Source organism: Xiphophorus maculatus, chromosome 15 (genome assembly GCF_002775205.1).
Source record: "Xiphophorus maculatus strain JP 163 A chromosome 15, X_maculatus-5.0-male, whole genome shotgun sequence".
Classification (NCBI taxonomy): Eukaryota; Metazoa; Chordata; class Actinopteri; order Cyprinodontiformes; family Poeciliidae; genus Xiphophorus; species Xiphophorus maculatus.
Genome location: NC_036457.1, coordinates 10,797,619 through 10,824,526, shown reverse-complemented (window position 1 = coordinate 10,824,526; position 26,908 = coordinate 10,797,619). Strand labels below are relative to the sequence as shown.

General features: G+C 37.7%; 1 protein-coding gene across 5 annotated transcripts in view; it reads right to left on the bottom strand.

Annotated features, from left to right (window-relative positions):
* The window catches only part of sash1 (SAM and SH3 domain containing 1), a 188,825-nt gene that overhangs the window by 59,045 nt on the left and 102,872 nt on the right, over nt 1–26,908 (bottom strand). Inside the window, exon 1 of one of the 5 annotated variants that reach the window (XM_023347332.1) lies at nt 14,642–14,859. The exons of the other annotated variants lie outside the window; for them this stretch is intronic. The gene's annotated coding sequence lies outside the window, so the exon portion shown is untranslated. Of the gene's footprint in view, nt 1–14,641; nt 14,860–26,908 lie in introns of those variants that run through there. 5 annotated transcript variants of the gene reach the window in all.

The following is a 26,908-nucleotide window of genomic DNA, read 5'->3' as shown; positions in this document are numbered from 1 at the left end:
GTCTTTTGAAACCTACAGAAATCTCAACTTTAGATTTAAACAGTGGAATTAGCTCCGGGCAACAGAGGTGAAAGAAACAATGGCAAGTGAGAAGTGTAAGACAAAGACACATAGTGATTTCAACACAACAGTAAACAGATAGGAGGTAGAAGAAGATATGAAGATCTGTCTGGGGTATGAGGTGCGTGTGATGACCTGCTGTGAGAGGAAAACAACCAACATTAACACTTCACAAACAGCTCTGAGCTTGTTTGCCATGTCATTGAAACCCATTAGGAAGTGGGGTTATTACTTTCATACATCAAATCTTGACATCTTCATCTTTTTTAATGTGACACATACATCCAAAGGGACATCGGTAGTTCTCAAGGTTCTCACTGTTTCACAAGAGGCAGTGCTGATACCGTTGTTACAGACAAAACATTTTCAAAGGAATTTGTCTTCTGTTCACTTATCTAAATCAGTTTCTTATTAATTTTGTTACCAATACATTCTACTGCAAAATTTCATGTGTAACATACCAAAATAAATTCATAGTATTTACAAGTCCATATCCATTTTCTGAATCTGTGAAAAAAATCTGAGTGCAAATGCTAAAGCAATACACATCTCATCTAAACCCCAGATCTTCAATTTCTCAGTGCAGTGCATGTTTCCACAACCATGCATTAAGTTCTTACATTATAATACTGTGTGAGCTTATGAGCTGAGAATCTTTTTTTTTTTTTTCAATTTTTTTGGTACACGCAAAACTGAATGAACCGCATGTTTATTTGGAACCAAGTGATATTCTAATGTAATGAGTGATCAGCACTGTGTGAAAGGCCAAATGTTTAGTAACCATGAAATAAAAAAGCTATGACAAGTTTCATATTTGCAGATGTATTTGCCCATAAAGAAGAAATTGATTTTGCCATTTGTTTGCGTGTCTGTACGAGTGTAGATAAAGCTAATGTGCTGCCCTTCCTCTAGTCCGAGGTCATAAGACTCTGCTTGCAGCTGTGTGGCTGTTAAAGTGACACTGCCAGGCTCTGAGCTAATGTCCAATGTCTCATCTTGGGTAGTGTTCTGGACGATAGGTACTGTTGTGATCCAGTTTCACTGTGTGAAAAATATAAGAGTTTCAGAGTCTCAATACTTTTATGGACACGACTAGGGATCCTCACAGTAAATTGGTTATGATTTTTAAAAAAAGTGAAAAACATATCTTTGCAGTTCCATAATCCCAGTCATCCTAATAAAATTAACAGACAAGGTCCTTTGCTGCCCACAGCATGGGTTTGTCACAAACAGAAACATTTCCAAAAAATAATGTTTCTTTCTTGTAAGCAAAAGAGATATGTAGTAGTCTTTTTTTACCCAGTAGAGTGACAGTGCACAGCAACAGGTGGGAAGATTGAGCTAAAACTTCAGGAAAATAAATAAATAAATATATATATATATATACAGTATATATGTGTGCGTGTGCGTTCAAAAAGGCAACAATCACTCCATACACTGAATTTATGAAAATGCTTTTGTTTTTGTTTTTTTTAAACAATTTTCATACCTTTTTACCAAGGCAGAATAGTCAATATCTAAATACCTTGAAATGGTATAAAGATAGAATTAGTGACAAATAGATACATTTACTAAATACATCTTTAATGTAAATTAAAGTAGAACTGTTTTATCATAGACCTATTCTCTAAAGCTTATCAGAGTTCTAAATTATCTTGATCCACATGTCTCCGTTCACATGACTAACCGAGTCTGAGTTGGTATAACAGGATGGTGTGGTTCCCCCTGCTGTTGTCAGATATACTTACAATCCACAAAACAAACGCCCTGCTCGTCCAGGCAGGAGCATGTATTAAACTTAACTTCACATCCTGTTATGCACAGTTATGCACAGTCAGCCCGTCTGCCATATGTTAGCCTCTAAGCTAGAAGCTGTAAAAATAGGCTTGGCCTAAATGTTATTAATGACCATGTGTGCTGTGAACACACCGCATAATTATCCCCTGCAGTTTCACCCAAAGCTCAGGTTTAAAGTTCTCTACTGAGGTTTCCAAAACCAAAACACACAGAACATTGGCATAAATTGACTATTTAGTTCACATGTAGAGCAATATTACTTTACATTTGCACCATGATTCCAAATCTAAAAAGGCAGCAGCCAGCAGGGGTTGGTGAAGTATTAATGGACCTGTGTCTGCTTTGTTTTCCCAGGTAAGTAGGCCTAGTGGCTGCTGCTTTACAGGACCAAAACAAAGTTTTAGTCAATGATATTGGTTAGTGTTCAACCAATACTTGTTGCCACGCTTTGAAAGAAAGGCAACAAGTATAGGCATAAACATAATGAACTCTGAAAAGTACGGAGACCTTCTTATTACAAATTTTCAATGCAGCCTTAAAAGACAGGCTAATTACTGAAATCTTTGTGATGGACAGTTTTTCCTGTCGCACACTGAAACTGATGCTGGAATACTGAACACAATTAAGTAAATGGATGCAGGCACATTGCAAATAACATCTGAAGATAAGTAAACTTATATGAATCATCTTTCCATAAAAAAATAATAATGCAAAAAAAAAAGGTTATGCACCAAAAGCAAACAAAGCCCGCATTTCTGTTGATTTATATCCTGCTGCTAGCAGCAAATGCTGCAGACGCAGCTGACATTTGGTTATGTATCAGATGTTATAATGACTTGTTACCGAGCCAGCCCCAAGCTGCTGTGGTGCAGACTTCTATAATTACTGTCAGAATCCACATAACCACCATATATCTCACACACAACCCACGAAACACAATCTGTTGCATAAACTGGATTCAGTCACTTGCACATGACAGTAAATATCTTTGGTACAATAAATGCTGTACAAAAAAAATAATCTTATCCCCATAATCATGCATCCCAAAACTCTAATTGTGCTGTTAATGATATAGGTAAAATATAGGGTTGTACAGTTATCCTATACATTTTAAGCATCCAAAAATTATATGGAACCAAGTTTCTTCAAATCGGATGTTTTTATCACATAATTTTTTCCAGACTCTTTGATTCCTGCTTCAAATACCATTTTGGTCCATTAATACACCATAATATTTCTTTAGTATGAGACTTCTTTTTATTTAAATAAAATAAATCACATTTTCAGATTCCTGCTGAAATATTTACAACAGTTGTCACAGCAGTTATTACCCAATTTAGATGAGTTCAGTGTGGGCACAAAAGTAAGTGTAGTCAGTAAAAATGTGTGTGCCTGTGAAATCGATCATTATGTTATGGGTACATACTCAATCATTTTATATAGACTGTAGTGAAAATTACATTTTAAATGTACACATCACATTGGTGCAAGATTTACGACTTCAGAATAACATTAAGGTATCAGAAGTTACCATTTTTTAACAGAAAATCTTTTCTTTCAGGAAGCGTTTTCACATAAATAGTTGGGCCCCAAGTCAGCAGCTTTACCACATTCTTCAGCTGTTGTTTGTATACATTTGAGCCTATGCACAATTTCTGTCTTTCCAGCTGGATAGCTGTTGACCCATAACCCAACTACACAATCATAAAGCAAACCATTGCATAGATTTTTATGTTAAAAAAAAAAATCTAATAACGACACAGAAGTAACATTTTTAATTTGTCTGAAAAACTGGAAAAACACTTTGCATCTTGGATGGAAAGGTTGCATCTAAACCTCTGAGGCAAAAACCGACTTAAAGGTTACTATGGCAATTGCCCAACTCCTGACAGAAACTGTGGCGAGGGTTGCTTCAGTCTGACCACAGCTCATTATGGGCTGGTGGGGAGTCACTGTCTGAAATCTCTCCTCCAGACACTTTCTGGGAGCTAATTAACACACATCTCCTCATTACACCAGCTTACACTCGCTCTGTTGCTTTGTGGTATTTATGTCCCCACAGATTTCCATTAAATACTAACACACAACAACAAACTATATTAAACAAAACAAATACTGTACAGAGGTCAGTGATCATTAGTAGGTTTCAATTAGTTAGTCAGTCAGTCCACCAGTAAACAGAATGGTCCACCAGCCCATCACCTTTCTGGGAGAGCAAAGCTTCCCTGGAGCTAAGACAGCTAAGCAGGACTATAGTCTGTTTAAAGGTTAATAGGCTCACCAACAATGAATTATTGTTGGGTGAAGGAGCACTGGTCTGCAAATGGTTCAGTCTCAGCTTAACACAACTTCCAACCCTTCTTATTAGATGCTTTTACTCGGTCGCCTGCAATTATTGGTAAAGTTGTGTCGAAAAGATTTAAAATAAATTAATCTTTAACTGCACTAGATTTTATTACACTCTTTTTCTTCATCCATTAGTTTATCTGCAGTTAATTTATTGGTGGGGGGAATCTGATGTTTGCAAATTCACTGGTGTCACATTGATTTTCACCCTTATTGCTTATTGTAGAACAAATTGGGAATTCAAATGTACCATTTCTGTGAGGTTTATATGTCATGAAAGCCAGGGGACATGTCATTATCTGCTCGCTTAAACTTGTCCATATCCACAAAATACTATATGCAAGTTTAAAAGGTTTACTGATGGAGAAGTGAACAGTGGCAACTTGGGGTCAACAAGTCCCCCTAAATATATTTTTTAAGGGTTGGATTTGGTGCCATTCATCTACATCTAGGTAGGTATTTTTTTTATCTTTGTACTTGAATGATGGATGCTGAAAATACATGCATCAAAAAAGATGAAAATATGATTAAGATAGCTTAACTTTAAATAGTTACCTTACAATCTAAGACATCTGCACATAAGGGAATCGTCTTCTTTTTAACACAAGAAAAATTTGTTTCCTAAAACAAGGAAAATAAAACAGATATACTGATCTAGTAGGGTGGAAAACATGCTTAAACAAGAAAGAAATTCAGAAAGAAGGCATCAGAAAGAGTGTCCCTGAAGTACGTCTAACCACACACACACAAACACACACGCCAACGCATGCGCGCACACACACACACGCATTTACAATCACAGGGGGCTGGTGTTGGCACAGACAGTTTGGAGCTGCAGGGCTTGATGTTGAGCCCACGCTGCCTATAAAAAATAAATAAATAAGAGATCCATATCCTGTGGAGCAAAAGTAGATTTTTGCAGAGATTAGTGTGGTTTCTACTTCCCTCTGCCTGCCACAGTTATCTTTAATGTCTTAATAATGCTGAAATAAAATAAATAAATAAACAGTATACTTAATTTAATTGTGGGCACTAAATTTAAATCTGGATATGAAAACATCAAACAGTCAGAAACAAGGCTAAACTTGAATCAACTCTAGATGTCATTATCTTTAATATTTTTGGAGACTGATTAAACTGTGTAATTATGTGAAGTCTGGTATTCTCAGCAATATTCTTCAAAACACGATGAGATAAAAAAAAGAGCACAATCCCTTTATGAAATGTAGCGTTCCTTCTTCTGTTTGAGCTTCAGATACCATCAAAGTCATAAAAGATAAACCTATCAAATGATCTGAAGTTGCACCTGGTGATTTTTGTAGAGGTATTTAAGCAAATGCAAGCTGCTTAAACCTTTTTGTGAGGACACCAAGGGGGCACAGCAGTGGGATTTTACCTGTTTGTAATGCTTCAACATAATCTTGTTCCCAAATTTTCAGTTATTTCTTTAAAGGAAATAAAAAAAATAACTCAAATGCTTACACACAGCATCAACCAAAGTCCAGAATTAAAATTTTAAGGTGTGGCACTGAAATTTAGGTGGAGCTGGGAGAAGCCAAGGCAGGTTTGCATTGGGTTTAACATTTAGCCAACACATCCTTTATGAGACATATGATCTTCTGTGTTTATACAGGCAAATGTCTGGTGTTAGAAAGCCAAGCACATGTGGTGGAAACATGTTTACAGCTGTGGTCTCACTTTGGCCTATGATGTCATGGCATAGAAAAAGGTGGAAAAAATGGCTTTTCTTTGCATGTGAATTAAGTCTTTGAATTTTCCATTGTGCAACTAAAGAAAATAGGACAAACTTCAAATTGAACATCTCTTAAAAAATAAACTTTTTAGGGAGTTTATAAAAAAGAAAAAGAGGTTAAATGAGGATACTTTAGGGCTTTAGGTCCAGAAGAGGAAGGAGAAAAAGTTTTAAACTCCACAGCTGAAGTAAGAGCTCCCCCTGGGGCAGAGCACAAATAATACAGTCAGATTTGGCCAGGACAAGTTAAGCTGAGACCATTTAAATTTGTGTCTCCTGATGGCCCCTCTGTCATAAATTAGTGTACAAAATGTTCCCTTCTGATCCCTTCAGAGATTTTCTGGATTTTCTAAAGCTAAAAATGAAACCAGGAGTCAAAGAAAGAGAAATCACCTCAGGTAAGAGAACATACATGCTTCTCATTTTGGTTGGTCAGCAACCAAAATTTTCACAATTATCAGAATTCCCTTTACCACCTGTTCTTTGGCTGGTGTTCTTTCCAGGCTTTATCTTTAGCAGCACCTGCCTACCAATGGGAAATCTATTCCAGAGAGGATGAGTTGAGGACTGATTATTATTGCAATTTAAAACATCATGCATATCAAGAGATTTAAAACTGTGTTATTGGATGTGAATGAATGCACTTTTTCCCCCAAACACATACACACATCTAGGATCTAGAAAAATGGGTTACTGTCCTAGAACAACTCAATTATGATTGTTGTTTGAGATGTCAGATATATTTCCAGTTTCACCTATAACAATTCAGCGTTACCATGGTAACAGGACATTGGTTGACGGGCTGACCAACCCACTCTGCATCATTCCAGAGACATATTATCAGCAGCAGAAAAGTTTTTTATCCCATAAAAAAACGCGCTTCCTGATGTGAAGCCAGCATCTAAAGTCAAGAATCCCTGGAAAGACGAGGACAGAGACTGAAGGAGATGGCAAAAATAGTTGCTGGGAGTTAAAGGAAAAGACGAGAAATACACAGACCCCGCTTGTCTGTTGTGTCTGACAGCTATAATTATAGTTAAAAAAAAAAAAAAAAACATGATCGACTGAAACTCTACACCACATGTAAGCAAATTTTTGTTGAGAGAACACAATGACCTCCACTAGCAGGAACAGTACTTCACAAACGGCCTCAGTGAAGAATAAAACAGTGAGCAATCAATTTGTGATGAAGTCACATCAGCAGCTCATGATTTGCAGAACTGAATATTTCAGCTCAAGAACCCCCCCCCCCACTTTTTTTTTTGTCTAAATAATGCAGTAAAATTGAAAATTCATTAAGTCAACAGTAGTGTCAAATATTTTGGGGGAAAATATGGCTTTTTAAAAGATGCTTTGTTTTATTTTCAGAATGCATGACAGAGCAGTCTAGGTGATTTAACAAAGTGCATTTACGATTTGATTGCTTCTTTTCTTTTGAAACTTTAATCCAAAGTACAAAATGATCTAAAAAGTAGAATTTCTCTTTATCATCAAGAAAAGAAAATGATAGAAAACAGTAAAATACTTGCAGGACTTTGACATATTTTGACATATATTCAGACATATTTATTTTAGTTTTTAACATCTTCTTCATTGTTATTAAGGTAGGGTGTGGTGGGGAGGGTTTTAAAATGTTCATCTGAAACTATAAAATGTAAAAGGAACCTGCATTTCCATCTTAGTAGGAAATTCTGCACAGATGCTAAAAGTTACATTGCAAGTGTTAAAACTTTTTCATTTATAACTGAAGTAGTTTATTTAATCAATCAGGGCTGTCCTCTTAAATGAACTTTAGCCATCTGCCTCCCATTGCTCTAAATATTCTCAGCACCAGATGTGAGATGTGTGTCCTTTCTTGTGTGTGTCAGACCTTCACCATGATTTGTGCTGTCTGTGAAGTATCACATGCATGGGTTTAAAGTGGGGGCAGCTTTAGTTTTTTTAGCTGGGATACAGAGTGTGAGAAAGTGCTAAAGGAAAGTGCTAGCTGCAGCTGATATGGGTCCCCTGGGACATCCCCTCTGTTGAGGTCATACTTCACTCTCCAACTCTCGTACATCAGTGCTGACATCACCATTGATCTTAGCCAAGCTGTTGCCATGGGTGAAGTAAATGCATGTTTGTGAGTGAATGCTTTGTGTTAGGAAGGATCATCAAATTTTATTGGAGTTACAGTAGTGGAGAAGGACATGTTGCAGGTTTTTCTAAGTGTTTACAACTGATGAGTTATTACTTTAAAAGTAGTCTTTGATTATGAATCATAATTCCTTTAATGCATCCATTGATTGGTATGTAGCTGTGTGTGGTCAAAACACACATAGGCAAAATACACTGATGAGTTGGCTGTTTAACCATCTCATCCAGTTTGATGGAAAATAACTAAAACGGCCAGCATCATAAAACTGGATCTAAAAATTTTATGCAAATAGTATAACTAAAATTAAAATAAAAAACAATAAATGTTTCATCTTTCATACATGAGCCAACTTATAAATATTATGTATCGTTATGTTATTTTATTGTATTATTTTGTATATCTCAATGGATTCAGTTAGGACAAGAGAGGAAAATTTTCATTTCAAAAAAATCTTACATTATCAGAAAAGAAAAAAAAACCTACAAAGGTCTTCCAATATATTCAAATATTGTGAAAGTATTAAACATCCATTACTTTGATTTGGTTGAACAGTCCCACAGTTTCTTTAGATTAGTATTTATTTAGGCTTTCTGATTCTGTGACATTTTTGTAACACATATAATGCTTTTTATTTTAGTCTGTTTTAGGGAAGCACAATATATAAAATGTAGCAATGTTGTAACTGGTAAATAAAGTGACAATGATATTGTCCTGGAATATCAATTTTCATCTTTTTCTCATCTGCGTCTCCAACACTCTGTTTGGGGAATATCATTTGTGTCCAGTGTGAACATCTGCTGCCATAGACTCTGTCCAACTGGCTAAATTTGACATTAGCATGAAAAATGCAAGTTAATAACACTTGGAATATATTTGCCAACAATTATTACACGCCAAGATATCCTTTGCGATATGAATTTTGGACAAACTGATGTTACGATAATGATATATTTGCAATGAAACTGAAAAGGCACACTAAAGCGTGCTGAATATGCATTCCCTTTAAAGCTTCCGGGATTAAATGCATACATTTATTAATTTTTAAACATGTGCTAAGTATATCAACAAAAGTCTATTCTTAAATGACTCATCAGTATTGGGGATAGTGAGAATTGGACATCCACAAATCTAACTTATAAATGAAACAAGAAAGTTCCTACATTCAATGCCTCGCAAAAAAAAATAATAATAATAATTATAATAATTTTCTACTTGACAATGTTGACACTTCTCATAAAGACAGTTTTATGTTCTCAGGTTAAATGTCAAATACAAAACAATTTGACAACTGGCATACATGAGTTAGACGGTCAATAAATATAGCAAATCTCTCAGGTCCTGTGCAGGCATATCTTTTAGATGCTGCTGATCTGGTGTGAAACATTTAATTTCTGCTGTGACTCTCCTCATCCAGTACTTCATTTTTATAAATTTCACCATTTACTTTTAAAAGTCACAATACAAAGCATGCTGTCACGGCTGAGTACAAGGACAGAAATTAGCAAAAAAGCAGCCAAAGGTTAAAGAAAAACAGAACCTTCAAAACATTTTCATCAAGACAACTTTCAAAGACCACAAAAAAGTCTGGCTCCTGTTATGGAATATATTAAGATATTAGTGGTGATTTGAAACTTTTGTAGAGTAATGCTACTGTCTAAAATAATAGTTTTTCAAACGGTTTACAATGAATGATACAGAAAAAGCCATCTGTTGTTGCACAAATAAAACATGGCAACCGTGAACATGTTTTAATTCAGTGTGTGGCTAGGCTTGCGTTATGTTGCCAACATCTGTGTTAAAGCCGCCGCCACCTCCTTACTGTGCCAGTCGATGCACTGAATCCTGGGAAGTGAGGCAAGAGTGCCAGCGGTAATCAGAGCTCTTTGTGTCTGTGCACAGAGCTGCCTACAATGCATAATGGCTGTAATCCGCTCCTCTCAATGTGTCGTGAAACCTGTGACATGCTCAAAACTCCAGAAATATTCCAGGCTCCGTAACTTTTACAACATTACAGCTAATCAGGTTTAAAATGCAGGCTTCGCAGTAGCGGCAGAACCACAGAGAGTTACACAATGTAGCCAGAGCTTGCAACACTAGACAGATTTGGAAATGAAGATGGATGTAGTCTTGAAAAGAAATTTGGCTTAATGTTCAACCCTATGGAAAAAAAATATAGGTGTGCATGACACTGTATTTGAGTTAGTACAAATGTACCACCTTTAGCCATATAATTGAAACTTTTAATTAATACACCTATTAATTAATGTGTAAAGCAATGGATTTTATCAGCTTCGTTTCTTGTTAATAATCATTATTATAGAAGTAAATACATGCTTGACATAAGAAACACAATGTATCCATATCAAAGTAAATGCAAATATGTAGGGTTCTTTGAGTTCTAAAGAATTTCATCTCGTTCCAAGACATATTCCCAGGTGCCAAAGACTGACAAAGGTGACTTTCACAATAAAATCTAGATGAATCTGAGAAATTGCGGCAGGATCAAGGCGGAACCATGAAAATGAGTAGGTGGTAGATAAAACAAATGAGCGACCAAGATGTTTTAAGTGCAGCTCAGACAACTCCTATTTTCCGAAATAAAAGAGGCTGCTTTATCAACATCAGAAAAGGAGTGGGATCAAGAAAATCTATTTTAGGAATGAGGGCACATAAATGCAATTGCACATCAAGATGTTATATAGCACAGCGCCTTGAAAAATATTTACAGACCTTTTAAACATTGTGTCACATTACAACTATAAACCTCAAAGTATTTTGTTAGAATGTTGTGTAAAAAAATAAAATAAAAAAAACTACAATTGTGAAATGGGATACAAATCAAAGATTGTTTTTAATTTTTTCTTCTTTTACAAATAAATACAAAAAACCCCGCAAAATAACTTTTTACTCAGCCCCTTTGAGTCAACATTGTAGAATCACTTTTGGCTAAAATCACAGCCTCAATTCACTTGAGGTATGGAGGCATGTCTCTACCAGTTGTGATAGAAATTTCTTATGCCCAATCTTCTTTACTGTGCAACTCAAGCTTAGTCCATTTGGAAAGACTGTCTACACAGCCAATTCCCAATGTTGTCACATATTCACAATCTTACTTAAGTCTTGGCCATGAGTGACTAATGTAACCCCGAATTCATGTTTGTGATCATGAACCTATGCTCTTACAGCCTCTAAAATGCTGTCTTTTATTATTGCCACTTATTTACATCTATTTACATCTTTAAAAGTTTTAGAAAGTTAGATGTCCCTGCTAATTATAAACATTCCACACTTCCATGCATTTTTCATGGAAGATGTGTTCAGAATTATGTAACAAGTTAGTTTTATACCAAGCTTGGTCTCATTTGACCAAAATACCAATTCTTTAACTTTCTTTCAGCAATGGCTTTCTGTGTGTTACTTTTTTGTAAAGTTATAGAGTGCATAATAAAGAGTAGTCCTGTCATAGGATTCTACTATCCGAGTTATGGGTTTCTACAACTCCTCAAGAGTTACCAGAAGCCTTCTGGCTGTCTCTCCAGTAATTTCTCTCCTTGCTCTGCCAAGCAGTTTTGGTGGGTTTGGCAGGGAATGTTTTTGTTCATCGTTTTACCACAAGGGCCTAAATCTATGAAGTAAACCTAATTCTGTACGGCTACATGTAAAATGTCTATAGCTACATGCTCTTTGTAATTATCAATACAGTGTTTATTGTTGTGGTCACAAAAATCTTTATGTAGTGTTGTCTTGCTCTTGTTTCATCACTGAGACATTCTTGCATTGAACAATGGACTTCCACTGACACTGAAAGAATGCTATCACCATGACCAAAACAATCCTGTGTTCTCACTGAGCCAAACACATCACACTGTTCCCTGCTCTGAATTGTTGGCTGGCACGCAAACAGTACACTACTGTACAGTGCATTGCCTGTTGTGCCTCATTGGCTGTCGCTTCTGAGGCAGTGATGTGGTGTAAGGCGTGTTGGCTTGGCACTCATTGCACACATGCCACCTGCATCATAGCGTCATTCCTTCTAACTTTTTCATCACCCAGAGATGCACGGTTAGCGACAGCCAGACATAAACTGAAAAGCAGCGTTACAGGCAGACACAGACCAGCTGCACAGACAGAGAGACATGGCTGAATCACAGATGCACATACGGTAAAAGCTGCACAGTCAAACCCTTCTTAGGAGGCTGCGGAAGAATTGATGTTTGTGCTTCATCACTGTCTCAGTCATAACAAGCACGCAAAGTCAGAACATCAGCTGAGCTGCAGAGAACCTCCAAACTATAACTACACATTCAAAGAAGCTCACCTACGGTTTAATATTGTGCATGTTTGTGCACACCTGTTGCCATGGCATTGGGCCCTGCCATGGTGTGAACAAACAGCCACACAAGAGCCTGCCCAGTACTGGCACAAACTGCAGCACAGTTGGCATGGACAGTTTCTTGCATCAGAGGAAGAAAAGAAAATCTGATAAATCCCATCCAGTCAAACTGAGCTTCTTTTAGGTAGAGCTTTTCATTATGGTTTAATGCAGTTTCAAAGTAACAGATCTCAAAGACAGAAAGGGATCTGAACTTGTGTTGGCAGCTAAGGCCTCGTTCTGCCAAAGCTGTCACTGAAGCAACAGCACTTTTATTTTTTTTTTTACAAAAATGACAGACATCAGATGTCTGGTTTGGTTTTGACTTCACTTGCACGTGGCTTGCGTATGAAATGATCGCCACACACTTTTAGATCAATTAACATGTTCACATAAGTGCATGCATCATAAAGGGTGTTTCTCGCATGTGTGTGATTACAACATTTTGTTTCCTCTTCCAAATCGGGTAATCACAATGACATTGTACGTCAGCTCTTCCTGCACAAAGGGAAGTCTACCAGGGGTACTTTGACCTAAGAAAACTCCCTTTCCTCCAATTTCATTCCTTCTCTCTTCTCTGTGAGTCCCCTCACATTCACACCTCCCTCCATCCGCTCTCTCTTGTTTCTTGTCAGCTGGTGGGGAGATCCAGATGTGAAGGCAGAGGGAATTAGACAGGAAAAGGAGAGGGAGAGAGGGACAAAGACAGAAATCTACATCCCTTTGAAGACAGACTTCATTGTCTAAGACTCTCTGGACGAGGCTTTTACACACATAGACAAAAACAATTATGTGCACTGAACAATGGAGTCCTTCTGGACAACAAGGACTGATTGTGCACTCCCTTGCAAATATTACAGCTGCCAGTTTCATAATTTGTTTTTTTTTTTGTTTGTTTGTTTGTTTTCTTTTTGTTGCTATTTTATGTGTTCAACCAATGCAAAGTAGTGCATAAATGTGAAATATGGATAGGCATCAGGGAGAGCTAAGATTTAAAGATACATCTTCAAAATTATTAAAATTTTCCATCATACCACTCCTTAAATTAAACTTTTAAATTTCTTAGCAAGTGTCAGTTGTCAGACGTTTTACTGATTATACTGGGCAAAAAAGAATGCAGATGCTCCTTTATCACCTTTGCTTCTCAATGCCAGTAAGCTTTCTGAAAAAAGGCTACTGCACTTTTCCTAAACTTAAAAAAAAAAGACATTCTACGCTGTTACACAAAAAAACCACAATGGTGATGATGGTGTGAAAAACTAAAATGGTACATAATTGTGAAGTAGGCATGGATTGGCTACCTGAATCAAGGTGTGTCAAGGTTTTGAAATGTTACCATTTCAAAATTAAAGGAATATTCCACTGTATTGTTGCTCAACTCTTTCTGAGATACCACAGAAAGCACAAACTGTTCTACAGTTTTTCTCAGACTTTTGAGAAAACAGTAATATTTGCTTCTCTCCCACCTTTGCTGCACACTGCTGAGGGGCTGGCTGTAATAAGGCTTCTACTTTTGCTGACAAAAATTATAGATTAAACAGTTTCAAAATACTGTGAGTCACAAATAAATAATGACAATCTTCCCCAGGACAAGGACCACTGATCAGTCTTAATCATGTTTAAACCTCAACACAAAGTTGTTAGAAACTGATGGCAGGCACAGGTTACATACATACAGTATATACTAAACTGACCTTTTACTCTGAGATTTTAAGCTGTAACTGATTAAAATATGTCAAAGTTATATGAATCTGGCTGATGTAACAGTACATTTCTTCACATGTACATGACTAATAAGTTAATTACACCTACATGAAGGCCAAGATGTGGAATTACACATAAGCAATGAAGGGGAATTTCTACACTATGACAAACAAGCAAACTAAACACACCCATTGATCCTGGAACCATGTGAATTAAATTAATCGAATGAGTCAGCAAAACAGAGGCTATTCAGTCATGTACAATGTTTGGGGGAAAAAAGCTCAGTACAGAAACACACCAATCCAAACAAGAATTTCTCCATGTCCCTCAATCCGCCACATTAACTTTGTTGCTCAAAAGTCAAACAGCTTGATTGCTGCAACCCATTCTCCTCTGGCAGAGAAAACCAAATTATTGAGGCAAATATTTATTCTCAACAGAGGACCCCAAAATTTTAAATGTCAGTACTCACCGTGAAAATCTACCAAAAGTCTTCCCCAGTCCGTCTGTAGAGTTAGCACAGACTAACTGCTGAGAAACAGGAGCAACATGTCGAGCCCAGTGAAGAACAATGCATATCTGCCAGAGTTCAGCAAAGCGTAAGCAGAGTGGAGACACACAGCGGTCCAGTCATCGAGGCCGCCGCTCACATGGGACGCTCCGAAGAGGAGGGAAATATGAGAGAGAGCGATGGGAGAGTCACACTCAGCCTAAAACCAAAGGAGGGTTCTTGTACTCCTTTCTCCACGTCTTCAGGCCTTCTTTCCAAATCTGTCTTGAGAAGTCTCAGATTTCATGTCTGTTTCAAGTTGGCCTGGCCTTCCTCTGTTTGTTCCCTCCCCTTTTCTTTACAAGCTCAATTCTTCTGTTTTTTTTTTTTCCTGCTCACACACACAGCATCTCTTTGTTATATCTGTTATTGAGTTATGAATAGTGAACAAAGACCTTGATATGTGTTTCTTTATCTGGGGTAGCAATGCAGGGTTGTGCTTAGGACACACCTAAGAACAAATAAGAAGTAAAAGTTATCACAGTATTGTTTCTTGTATGTCACTGGCCTTGCATGTAGTCACAGAAAGCAAAAAATTAAAAGACAACTCAGATTGTAGTTCCTTCTCTTTTGCGCCCTTCTCTGATGTCATCCTTTTTACTTAAAGCCTTCAATTCAAACGTGGCCCAAATACTACACCACAGAGGGATAGAAGTAGAAAAGCAGTGAGAGAGAACGAGAGAGAGTCAAAGAACCTGATACAGCTAAAAGTAACAATTATTTGAATGAGTCACTCAGCAGAAAGGTTTTGGTTGTTTTTTTTTTTTATTCCAATGTTAATTTAAGAAAAGGAGGAGAAGTCCAAAGAAGAACACGGAAAAGTTGGGAGGAAATCAGCTTATTCTGGAACGCTGTGCCTCCTGAGGACTCCCAGAGATCACAGGAGAGGAAGAAGTGGGAGAACAGAGAAGGAATAGAAGAGAAAGGGAGGAGAGACATGGGCTTGGATGGGTACCAATGTACTTCCCATCATTTAAAGTCCACCTTCCAGGTACATTTAACCAAAAAGATTTGATGACAGAACCAAATAACATAAAGAAACAATCATTAAACAGACTATGTAAATACACAAAATAGTTGATTCTTATACGGATTCTTATATGTAAGAATCCATATAAGATTCTTATATATATGTATGTCCCAGTTCAAGACGGACCAGAAGAAGTGTTTGTACGACACAGCGATGGATTGGAACGCAGCAAGATGGACCAGACATCCTGAACATCAGTTCTGGTTAAATGTTTCATTTTTCTTCACAGGGTGGTCATTAATCCCCCTCTATGTGAACAGACTATAGCATCTCTGGGTTGTCATGGGAACACTTTGCAAAATCACCTGAAGCTTGTTTTTATTTGTCTGGTTGTTTGGTTTCATCTTATACCCCTAAACAAAACTTTGTATAAATACAGAAGCTCTGTAGTTGTGCAGAACCACAACTACAGATATTGTTCTAGGTCATAGAAAAATATCCCAAGCTTTGGAGATTTGACAGATCGCTGTTGGAGAAACCTACAAACACATGGCCACCCATCTAAAATTACAGGCTGGGCAAGAATAGCATTCTTCCCCAATCAAAGAAGCAGCAAAAGAGGACTTTGGTAACCAACAATGGCTAATCACATACGCCACAAATCTGCTATTTGTGAAATAAGATAGTTTGAGCTAAATACAGGAGAATCTTGGAGGAAAACCGACTATGGACTGCAAAAGATGAGCTGAAGCTCACCTCCCAGGAGGATGACAAATAAGCATACAGCCAGAACTGCAGAGGATGTGACTGAATGGCCCGGTCATGACTCTGAACAAAATCCAACAGAAAATCTGTGTCAAAACTTTGAAGTTTAGGATCACAAAGCAGTCTATTCAATCTGACTAAGCTTGTGCTACATTGCAAAAAAGAATGTGCAAAGTTTTCAGCATAAAGATACGCAGAGCTGGTAGAGGCACTCCCCAAAAGACCATCAGCAAAAAGCGGTTATATGGGTTATTGATTTAGTGGGGTCTAATGCAGAGTAAATGCTCAGATCAATTTTCCATTTTTTTATATGAAAAATTTGCAAATCAAATCAAGTATAGTATGTTTATGTTGTCTATAACAAGATCCCAATTAGCTACATTAACCTTTGTGGTTATAAGGTGACAAAATCTGCAATTTTAATCCTTTATCATGGCAATATATTGCTGCACCATACATAGGATGCTTTCAATCCAGTGACACTTATACTGACCCATGTAACCACTTCTGTAAAGTCCCATTGCAGCAGACCTGCATCCTGTTTAGACCTGCCGTCACAACATTTAGAGAAGGAAGCGTACTGAAAGAGGCTGAAGTAAACATGCACAGAGAAGGAATTACAGGAAAAACAGGCTGAAAGTGAATCTCTAGGATCTGCTCTGTAACCAAATTACAAAAACAGACAGTTTTCTTTACAGTGTATACACATACTTCCCATCTGACAAAATGTGGTCAGCTATCGTGGTTGAAGTGGTTGGAAAGCACATTTCCTGTGTATGAAGTCAAGTATGTCGACGAATGTGTCCAATTTTTTTATTTCGAGCCATAAAGCAAGATCAGTGAGTTGTGTTCTGCACACCACTGTGTTCCAGCTTTCAAATCCAACATCCCAACGCAAACATATAAAGCTATGTGAAAAAGGATTTCTCTTATTGATCCAAGCACACTAGCACAAAGGGTGCTCATTATGAAAATGACTGCCATGAGTATGCGAAACACAGGCACAGTGAGAATGTGCATTTTAGGCATCTTTAATATTCGGTATCAGCAGGTGATGGAATATCAAAGAGCTCCTGCATTCTGCTGTAACAGAGCCGCCTTTGAATGCATGCAGATCATCATATTAGCAGACACACAGGAAAGTCGTTTTGTTTGATGTAATGGGTTATCATTTTCCATAATAAGCAAAAAACAACAACAAAAAAAAGTCCATTATGAAAGTATAATGTAGATTTTCAGCTTTCATAGGATGACTTTTCAGTTATGGAGTTACAGGCCTACAGTTGATTTAGGAGAACAGTACACACAGTCAATCAGGGGCATCAATATCATTTTAATCCTGGAGATTTTGATGATTACTTTGAACTATTCTTTTTCCACAAAGGGTGGTGGTACATAAGTTGAAAAAGTCCTGTCCTTATTATACAGTCATGAATAGAGAGGGATTTTCAACTGTCCACATGGAGAAGCAAAATCTATTTTTACAGTACAGTCAGAATCACAAAGACTCAGCTATCTGGTCTGAAGGACAAGGCGACGGGGCTTTCAAATTCATAAAACTGTACCAAAAATGAAGGATGGTGGTTCCAGCATTATGATGCTAGATTTATTTGCTGGCAGAAAATCTATCCTGTATTATGTGGCTGCCACCATCATCATTGACATGTGTGCATTGCACAAAACAGATGAAATGTTGAACTATCTGACTGGTCACTACAAAAGTAACAGTTTCACTTCCTCGCAAAAGAAACCTGTTTAAAAAAAATTAAAAGATTACCTTACCCTGAAACTGCAAGTCTTGCAGTCACCACAAATAAAATAAAGAGATTCCTCGATGACACCAAATTTCATGCACCCTGATACAAGATAAAAAACAAAACACGTATTAAATGACTCAAAATCAATTAGGAGAAGTTAAATAGGCCATTCAATTACTTTTTGAACCAATCTTGTCCCTCCTGAGGCAAACAATCAAGGCAGAAACAAATTAAATTAGAAGATGACTGCTTGCCGTAGGTCTTATTATACACCAGGACTAGATGACAGTATTTGGCAGCATCTGTGAGAGCTGCAAAGTATGGTCATATCATTTTCCCAAAAGACTTTATGAAATGACCAAATAGATAAGTGTATATTGATTCTTACAATGAGAATTCAGTGAAACAGACCCTCTCTAACATGCAAGGCAAGACAGACAATGCAGACAGAAGAAGTGTTAGATTATGACAGACCCACTGTCATAATCTAACATAATCTAACATAATCAAGAAGGATTACACATTCTTGAGCCATATCCTGGTGTACTTATACACCTGCAGGATTTTTTTGTTTTTCAATGCATCAAAGTCAATTATTTATTTATATTTTTTTGACAGCCCAACAATGTTTGGTCAAATTCAAAAGAATTCATGAATTTTACACCACTGGCAAAGAATTTAGCAGCAACGCCACATTGCTTTGCTGCCAAGTGCTTTATATGCATCTGCATATAAAGCAATTTATATGCAAATGCAAAACAAGCGTCGGTGCACAAAACTAGAGAATAATCAGCACAGAGATCATCAACTTAAATGACCTGATCCACTAATACAGACTGCCATTAATGAGCTAGCAACCTTTACAAACACACTCACGAGCAAAATGTGCAAGAAAAACATTGTAAGATTTTTATGAATTATGTTTCACTGTTTGATTTTAGACTTGATTTCAATGACTGAAGAGGTTGAAGCATCTGTCACAAGGGGGCAGTAAAGATCTAGTTTACTACAGTCATGTGAAGACAGACATGAGGAGAGATACTACACTAAGTCAAGCCAAAGGAGGGAGTGAACGTGATGAAAGACCGCAGCAGAAAGCAGACAAACAGACGGAGCCACAGAGCACAAAGAGCCGAGGTTTAGAGAAACAGTCCAAGACGCTGCTCTCACACACAATCCCATTACAAGACATATATAAGTACAAAAGCTGGAAAGACAGAGCTGACATGGATGTAGCAACAAAAAGCGAGGCAAGAGGGGGTTGTTTCTTCTTTGCTTATCAAGTCACTAAATCAGGCTGCTGGTTGTGGGGACATGCTCTGTTTGAGTGGCACCAGCAAGCTTGGCTGTAAAATTAAATGAGCAACCATTCTGTATTCCGCATTAGTGTCAGCGCTGCAGGCTGTGTATGGGTCACTGTGTGTGTTGATGAAGAGAGACAGGCGAGCTGGAAAACATAGAACTTCCATTACATTTAGCCTCGGGGGGTCAAGGAGTCACGAAACCTGGGTCCAGCATGTGAAACTGCTCTGAACTTTTTTTGTTCCCATACAAATTGGAGGGCTGTAGTGGAACCAGAAGGTCAAGTTGCTTCTGGGTACGAGTGTCATGTCAGTTCTTTCAGATTGATAACATTCACTCCAGCTTTTATCACTTTGGTCTAGTTGAAATATTTAAACACTTAAACTGAACTGCAGGAATTAATTAATAGCTAACAATGGGTCATTACTTGAATGTTTTATTTGATCAGAACTGTGCAGAAGTAGAAGATATGGTGCTGTGGTAGAAAATTGGGAAGCATGACTCTTTCTGGTGGTTTCTAGGGAAGAAAGATGACTAAACTGTCTGAGAGACATCCCACTTGTGGTCGCCGTGAGAAATGGGCAGTTGGAAGAAAATTCTGCAGACCCATTTTCACTGCGTTCAGAGGTTTTCACACAAAGAATGAGATCCGCTGAAAAAAAGATGAGGCTGTGCAGCTGGACCATTCTCTTGACATCTAGCCACAAGTAATGCCACTAACAGTATATTCTCCCTCAAGCTGATCCTTTTAGGTTGCTTTTGTGTCACAAAGTACTTTTTGTTTGGGGGGTAATTTAAAAAACATTAGTCTTTTAATAATGCACTCAGGTCTTTTGAATGACAAAGTCGGTAGCTTTTTTGTTATTCAAAAGGGGTGAAATTTTGTTTCAATGTGAATGTAAAGCTCTGAACATGAAGGTAGCACTAAGGAGGCAACAAAGAACAGAAAAGATAAAAGTATAAATAAACAAGCAAAAGCCCAAAGGCTAAAACTGTATAAAGTGATCGCTGTTATCCATATATAGACAAATGTTCCCTTCTGTAACATAAATGACGCCTTTGACATAAACAGTATTGTATTCCTATTAACATACATCAATCTGAAGCATAAGACTTAAATAATTTTAAAAGTGTTTATTCTGATCTGTGTCAGGGGTAGTTGACGTGTGTGTGGCAGAAACAGAAAAACCCTGAATTAAGCAGTAAGATTTGTGCAAATTTTTCACCAAAATTTGCACAAGCCACGGCAACATGTTATGCATTAGCGTTAGTTTGTAAATAATTGGTGACTAGACTGCCAAGCAAATATTGAGCACCACTAATCTCTCCCCAGTCTATCTTATCATAAGTCACTGTCGTTATCTGTTCCCAACTTCCTTTCCCTTTTGTTTCACTCCACCTCAGAGCCCAAAATCATAGTTCTGGGAATATGCTTTTCAGTCCAGAGTAGCAGAAATCCAACCAGAGAGCTGATGATTGCCTGTGATTACAGTCTGAGCCGCTTGTCTGGGCTCATCTGACCGAGCCTGAGGTAACGCACCCTCCTCACTCGAGTCATTAACTGGAGAGCGCCGAGGCTATGAAAGGCTCGCCAGGGAGCCAGTGACACGTTTCCTTCACCTTGACATCGCCCGGAGGTTATACCATTCATTTTGGAGTAAAATACTGTTCTGGGAGGTGAGAATCATGTGACTGAAGGGTCTGTGATACATAAAAGGTCTCACAGTGTGGAGGCGCTTCATTCCCTTGGTTCTAGCTGTTTAGTGCTCTCTGAACTACTGGAACCTGCCAATGAAATTGAGAAAGTAACTGTGTGTGAGAAAGGGTTGGACAGTTGGGATAGACTGCAAAGCCTCCCGAGGCAAATTTCTGATAGTGGGTTGTGTAAATTATATATGACAAAACTGTGAATCCATGTGGAATTGAGTGTCAAATTGTCCACAAGAGTGAGCAGTTTGAGGGTTAATGTGATGACATTATTGGCTGTGATCACAGCTAGAGCTTTATCCTGCGTTGTGTCTCATCATAACCGTCTTCTTTCTAAACGGATTACAAAAAATAGGACCAAGAATCCAAGACAAGACAGCAAAAAGCACACTAAAGTAATTTTTAAGAGTTAGACACCCTGATTCATCAACTGATTTCCACTACACATCCCTCCAGATTCTGCAGGATGATCAACAACCGTCTGTCGGTGAATGAAATGCTGGATTACCCTCAGAGGAGCCTTTACAACCTCTCACCCCTCACTTTTTCCCATCCTTCACCATCTCTTGACGACCGCTTCACCTCGGCTCTCTGGGGATTATAGTCCAGCCAGCCAAGTGTAATTAAAAGTGCATAAAGAGAGATCAACCTCTCTACCGCTGTCTCTATTCAAGATTGCCTTGAGGCTGAATCTGCCAAATGTCCTGCCGGAGCTAATTCATTAATAAATGCAGAAATTTTAATTTAATTAAAATGATAAAAAAATAAAAATAAAATAAAAAATTATGCATGTTTTCAAGCAAATACTCTCTCACTGGTTGAACAACACCCAATGAAGAACAGAAAAAGCAAGAGAGCAGAATACAAAAGACCAGATGCAAGGAAACAAAATATAGAAAACCTACAATGTTAAAACTACAGTATATATTAAAGCTATGTGAAAAATTCTAAACTATATACCAATAACTCATGATTCTTTGTATCATTTTAAATTGTGACTTCAGGATTAAGTTTTTCTCATTCAAAGCAAATATGAATTAAAACATGTGAGTGTATGAGTTTTATATGTAAATGCAAAAATACAATATAACTATAGTTGCAGCTTTATTTGAGGTTGACATCAAGCCATCGCCTCTGATTATGTATACCAGCATTAAGGAAGCATTTAGCTGCTTCCTTAATGCTACCATTGGATATGAAGAACAGAAGTAAAGATACAACTCAAGTAAGTTGCTGTAAATCAAAAGTTTTTCAAATGCACTGCAGGTGAATTGTCAAGTACTATTGAAAGATTGCAATTATATTTAAGGTATTACAGTTTTAAAGGAATTTACAATAAAACATGTTCCAGTGATTGTTTTGTTTACTGACTATAAGGAAAAAATTCCATTGTATTTGTTTGCAATTTTTTTCCAAGCACACAAAAAAACAAAAAAACGCTACTTTTATGCTATTTTTTCAGAAACAAAAAGACCTAAACATAAATTCAAAGTGTGAAACCTAAAGCTACAGTATGAAACAAAAGATACTTTGTGGCAGGTCCCAGTGGTTTAGAATAAATTCCACTTTTCCATCAACTGCTTGTGTTCTGAGCATATGAAATGTGTGAGAACCACCCTTGTCGGTAATACTGATAATAGCAGAAGGTTTAACTGTGTTTTATGTGCCTCCTTATAAAGAGTTTATATGCAGTGGCCATTACATTGCATCAGTTTTCCAAACTACTACTTTTTACCCTTCCCTATTCTTGTTGCTTAATAAAAAATTATGAGTTCCTCTAAAAAAATTGAGGATCATTATTCCCCATTGGGTTATATTTTGTAAAGTCTTTATGCAAAACACAGTTTCTGTTTTATTATAGTTCCTCAGAAGCTTCAACTTATGAGTCTTTCTATTCCCTCAGTGTGTGCCAAATCTCACAAAGACAGTCTGCACACATCTTGGCGCTCTGCATGAATCCCTTTGCCAGTCAGTGATTTTTCTTTTAATCTTTGCTTGCCTCTGTTGCAAATTAGTTATTCAGTTTCCTTTTATGAGGACAGCAGGGCATGCTGTTTTTTTCAGCTGAGGAGAATTTATATCAGACAAATAAAACTAGGGTTGAAAAACGCTATTCTCACCTCCTTCCACTTGCCGGTTTTCTTTTTGTCATAAATTTAATTATTTACACCCACTGTGAGTGAGGCACATGAGCTTCAAATTGATCAACACATGCCTGAAGCTGCTGGAGAGGAGACAGAGATGAAAGCATTTGGACAAACTTCACTTGAGTGAAATGCACTGAGAAAAGGGGTTAGAGGTAAAATGCAGTTCATTTCATAAAAAATGCTGACTCCCCTTAGAAAATTTTTCAGAAATGGGTACACATGAACTATCTATATCCTCAAGGCTCTTCGAGTAAGGGGAGTTAACGGACTAAGAGAAGAAACCGGGTATTAAATAACCAGAGGTACACCACAGTTAATTATGTGTTGTATATTTTGCAGACACAGTGATTGCGGATTGGCCAGATCTGGGATCTGGAAGGTATGGTGGTTTACGCTGCAGTGAAACATAGGGATGATGGTAGATGGGGTCTATTCTGGGGTTGACATCCATTTTGTTTTATGTAAGTGGACTGTAACAAAAGCAGCAGATAAAATTACCAAGAAACAGTTTGCAAGTTTCCTAGAAAACTGGAATCCTTCTCTTTTGAATAGTTGTTCTAAAACCATGTTGTATTTGAGGGACAAATACCACATAAAAAGAAAAAAAAAAATACGATTTTTCATGAGAGGTAAATTCTTTCACATTTTTTCAAAATGAAAATCGAAGAGCATCCACCTAAGGATAAGGAATCAATGAATATTTATGAGTGCAATGCGATAGTCATTTTAAATAATCAATATATTCAACCTTACTGATATCCAAGACTGTTTGTTTATGGTCAGTAGTCTAATGCCCTTGAGGCTCCACTGGGTGATTTGTGTCCCCATACATCAGTGCTCGCAGGCTTGTGTTTATGCACTCTCACTCGCCTACAGACACACGCTGCGGTGGCCCCCACTGGGTCATGGACCCCATTAACACGACGGGTTCCAATCTTGTCCAATACGAGCCAGCGTGGGGCTCTGAGACAAAGGCCTGGAACAGGGGCTATGCTCACAAATTCAGAGAAAAGACGTCAAGAGAAGAGATTTAAGATTTATGATTGTGAACAGGATGTGCTCACAGTATGTGGTTTTAGTCTCAACACGTGCTGCCAGAAAGGAATCAGTGAGTATTATCTTAATATACTCACCGACACACACGTGTGCGCACACGCACGCAGACTGGGAAGCTGCTGTCTACACTCATTGCATGGAAGCTTACGAATAATTTGTGACAAAATGATTTCTCCAGGGAAACTGACGTCATTGGGTATTTGGTCAGACAGACCAACACCAACAGGTCAAATTTTGGGATTTTAAAGGGACACGTTAAGATTTTGAAACGTAGCAAATAACTTTTCTTTTTCACTGTTTTCTTTTTACAAAGACTTTGCTACCTACTAAGAACCTGCTAATTATTTACAAAAATGTAAGAAATCCCATGAAAATCACTTGTCTACAAGCATGCAAAAACGTGATTTTCATGGGATATTTTTGTAAGGGCATCATAAGTGCTCTTTATGAGTGCAACAAATTCTGAAATAAAACAAAAGCATTTCCAGTCAATCATAGTGCATTCACCTAAAATACCATCATGTTTTGTTTTTGAAACTGTTGCACTTTTATACCAGACTGTACACCTTTTCTATACTTTTTAAATAATTAATGTATACAAAAAAGGATATTTCACAGCATGAAGCCTCCAGTGACAGACTGTTGCATATTAAACCAGAAAATGTTTGGTATAAAATAAGCAAAAAACTGCAAAGGTAGAAAATGCCAAAAAAATCAACATGACTAGCAACCTGCTGTTCCCTATGATCAATACAAAAATAATATTTCACCATCATTAAATCGTCAAGTTCTGAAGTCTTAGTGGCTAAAGCTCCATTATAATGATGAAATTACACCTTCCCCTGAAAAAGCTTGGATGTTTTCAGTTGGCCAGCCTCTGTCTGAAATATGGACGTCTGTCCTGAGCTATTTCTCTCCCTCACCCCATCTCCGTTCCCCTCGGCTGCCTTTAATTACAGATTGAGGGATAATCGAACAGCGGTGGGCCAGCCCAAGAGGGGGAAATACGAGAGGCTGCTGATGATCACAGAAGCCAGCTCAGGAATCACCTTTAGCTTCTGAGCCTAAAGAAATGCTGTGTGGCCATGGACCCCTCCCAACCCTACCCGCAGACACTTGTCAAAAAAATGACTGATTGCCATGTCTTTACACAAGACAGAACCAGACTGGAGCCCTTCAAGCTGTGCCAGAGACGGTGATAGCTGACAGGGTGAACAATGGGGTTTTGTCAGAGATGAGACCCTGGCTTTCTATTATTCCAGAAAATGAAATAAAACAGGTGAGTGGTCGCTGTAATTATTAGGTAATGCTACCTTTGCCTTGTATTCTGTCAATGTGTTTTTTTTTTACTTTGTGCCCCTTAATAAGAACTGACTAGAAATAATTGATGATAAAGCCGGTGTCTCTTAGCAGGATCTGCGTAGCCAAGCCTGGAGCAACCCAGAAATTCCATTTAATAAAGATTAGCCCTGTTTCTTCCAGACCTCATTCTCGTTCTTAATTAAAAGATGGAGATAGAAAATTGGTGGGCTCCAAGTATAAGAAAATAACCCCAGGACTTCTTACACAAAAACACAGCTCAGCGCTCACATGAAAGGCAGAGACTAATGCATATTTAATGCCAATGGGAAGCAGCTTCGATCAGTTCCTTCACAGAGAGAACTGGAATCACTGTTACCATAACCCTCTGTTCCTTGGGCTGTGTGAATGAACGCGACACACCATGTGCAAGTGGGTATACAGCGAGCACGTGCGCTCGTGTGGGGGTGTGTTTGTGTGTCTGCAGGGGGTGGGATAGGCTCACTGAGCATGATTGCACAGCAGGACTTAGTTCCTGTGTAAAGGAGAGTAACACAGCAGGGAAACACACACACAGGCACTTCCTCACATCATTGTTTCAGCTTCATGTAATAGATTTCTTCTATTTCATCACAGAAAGAAAATAACAAGAAATGATTTCTGTCACAGAGTGTAGCCATTGTTATGGTCCTGGATAACTGAAAAAAACAAAAACTAGTGTTAATTTAACTTTTAGTCTTCAAATTAAAGAGTTGTTCAAATCAAAATTTTGTTCCTTTAAAGCGATGATAAATTTATGGATTTCTTATAAAATATATTAATGTACTTAAATCCTTTGCATAGCACAACTTCTTTATGCACAAAACAACATGTAAAACAGGATCAAAAAAGGTAGAATGAGGTTTTTCCTTCAAATAGTAAACTCATATCCAGTGTTTGTGAATGTTATCGTCAGGTTATTTGAACTCATTTACTCTGCAATTAAAATAAGATGGAAAGTACAGAACTACTGTTTAAGAATCTTTCAGGAGCTGGCAAAGCTTTGAAGTCATTCTACTTTCGGTCTTACTCAGTTTATTTTTAAACTTTTTCGGCTCACTGCTCCTATTATTAGCTTTGCGTCATTCCTGGACAGCAGCTATTTTGCACAAAGAGCTTAATTCTGCTGGAGGTGTCATCCTGTTGT